Source organism: Pan troglodytes, chromosome 2 (assembly GCF_028858775.2).
Source record: "Pan troglodytes isolate AG18354 chromosome 2, NHGRI_mPanTro3-v2.0_pri, whole genome shotgun sequence".
Lineage (NCBI taxonomy): Eukaryota > Metazoa > Chordata > Mammalia > Primates > Hominidae > Pan > Pan troglodytes.
Genome location: NC_086015.1, coordinates 116,136,924 through 116,139,723, shown reverse-complemented (window position 1 = coordinate 116,139,723; position 2,800 = coordinate 116,136,924).

Sequence of the window (2,800 nt, the reverse complement as noted above, 5' to 3'; positions counted from 1 at the left end):
GACAAGTGTAATGTGAGATTAGATATTTCCTTGTGTAAGTAATTTGCAAGGAAAATGGTCTACACAAATGGAAAAAAGTCCCCTTCCCAAGATATTAAAGCATATTAAAAAGCTAGAGTAATTAAGCAAATGTGGCATCTATGCAGGAAAATGCAAATAGATTCAAAGAATAAAGTCTAGAGAAGACTTATGTATATATTGACAGGTAGTTTATTGAAGAAAAATACACATAAGCAATACACTCGTGAAAAGGTAATATATATTTCTACTAATCTAATAAATACAAATAAAAGCCACAATAAGATAAGATTTTGTTCTCATTAAGCAAAAATGAAATATTTGCTATCAAATCTTGGTGAAAGTACAGGGAAATGGGTTCCATGATGCACTGCTGATGAGGGAATAAACTGGGACAGGCATGTGGAAAGGTAACTTTTCAGGGTTATAGCTTTTAATGTGTATATCCTAAGATCAGTAATTACTTTTTTCATATCTATACATGTACCTAAGAAGGTATGAACAAATATATTCATTGCAACAGTATCTATAAGAGCAATATATTTGAAATGACTCACTTGTAACTCAGGAGGAAGGTGGTTAAACAAAAGGTAGCACATTCCAGCCTGACCAACATGATGAAACCCATCTCTACTAAAAATACAAAAATTAGCCGGGCTGTGGTGGCATGGTGTCTATAATCCTAGCTACTGGGGAGGCTGAGGCAGAAGAATTGCTTGAACTCAGGAGGCGGAGGTTGCAGTGAGCCTAGGTTGCGCCACTGCACTCCAGCCTGGGTGACAGAGGGAGACCTTGTCTTAAAAAAAAAAAAAAAAGTAGCACATTCATGCTACAGAGTGGTATACAACAGTTAAAAAGAATGAGGTGGCTATCTGCAAACTGGCATGGAATTCCCCCTTAATACACACTGTAGAGTAAAAAGCTAGTCATAGAATAATTTGTATTATTTATGTACAAATACACACTTGTGAAACTATATATTTCTATAGCACACATATGTGCTAAGAAATTCAGAGAAAAGAGTTCTGGAAGGATGTACAATGAACTGGTAATAGTAGTCACCTTTAAGAAGGGGAGTAGTGATTAAGGAGACATAAACTTTATCCATAGAACTTATTTTTTTAGTGAGATTGTATTCATGTATAATGTAAACATTAAAGAAATTTTTTTGTTTGTTTTTTAAAGGGAGATAAGACAATAAAGTTGGATATTTCCCATTCAGCCAAACTAAAATCTAACAAGAATTATTTTCCTCCAAGCCACATTATGTAAATTTCCATGCATACCCCATGTGCTAGAATACCACCCAACTCACTGAGTGTGAACCCTTCAAGAACTCAGGCTATTACAGGCCTTATCTTTTGATTTACCCAACAATGCAGCCAAGTGGCTATAACATTTGATTTCTAGAGTATTCAGAAACTGTTACTCAGATTCTGAGTAAAGGTAGTTCTGGGATTTAAACTATTATGGAATTATTTCATCTGATTGAACTTGCAAGCATAAAGTCACAGAAGATGGTGGTGTTTCTCCAGAGATAAATAATTATCCTAATCATTACTGTTACTAGTGTTCTGTTGTGGAGTTGCTGTTTGCCTTTACATATAAAGTGCTCTCTTAGAGAAGACTAGAATTCCAAAGCCCAGCTAGAATTCTTCCACTGAATTTTTAAAAGACTATCTATTCCATCAGAAGTTAGTAATTTGAGAAAACACAAATACATGCTTAACAATGGTAATTACTTTTAGGGACAGAAAGCATGCAGAATGTGAAGGTTGGGGATACACAAAGATGAAATTTGTTAGCCTTCAACAATCCTAGAAAGTAGAGAGAGAAGATACTATGATGCCCCATTTTGTACCTTAGGAAAATAAGACTCATTATGTCACATTGCAAGAATTCTATCAAAACATCTCATGTATCCCATAAATATATACAGCTACTATGTACCTACAAAAAAATAAATAAGACTCAGAAAAGTTGAGAAATTTGTTCAGAGCCACCCAGCCAGTAGCAAGTTCAATTTCTTTTTTTCCTTGGCTGAAAATCTAAAACTTTTTTCTATTCCATTATGTCCCCCACCATCTTGAAATCTGGATATAAAATTTGAAGACACATGTCCAAGTTCATCTACTGTCAGCTGATATTTTACCTAACATCTTTGAGTGCTTCCTAGGCATCTGGCTCCATTCCAGAGTCATTCATAATATTCCCTTAAATCTTATCAGAACTCTGTGAGTTACAGTATTATAATCCCTGCTTCACAAATGAAGAAATGGAGGCCTAGAAACTAAACAGTTTACTCATGCCACCTCACCAGGAAGTAGTGGAGTAAATATGCAAACCTACAACTTCTGGCTCAACGAAGTGCTTTTCCTTCTAACATTGGTATTTTAATATTCTCAAGGAAGAGCTCTCATCAGCAGACAATACAAACCTTGAATAAGGTTTATCCCCAAATAGACACATGCCCTTCAGTCTAGGTTAACTGCATTTTGTAGGACACTTGTCAAGCGAATCAGTGTAGCTTGGAGTGTTTTTATATGTGGCTGGGAGCCATCTGGTCATATTAGAAAAACAAACCATTTCTAAATAATGTCATGTGTGAGCCAACAAGAGATCCATTCTTTCGCTTCTTCTCAGGGGGCCTCCTAACCTCCTCTACTGGAATGAGTGTTAAGGCTCTCCTTATACTGACCCAGAGTAATTTGTTTTAGTAATGTCTGAGCACTCTGAGGTAATGGTCTTAATGACCTCCACTAGTGCTTTTAAGGGAGTAAGA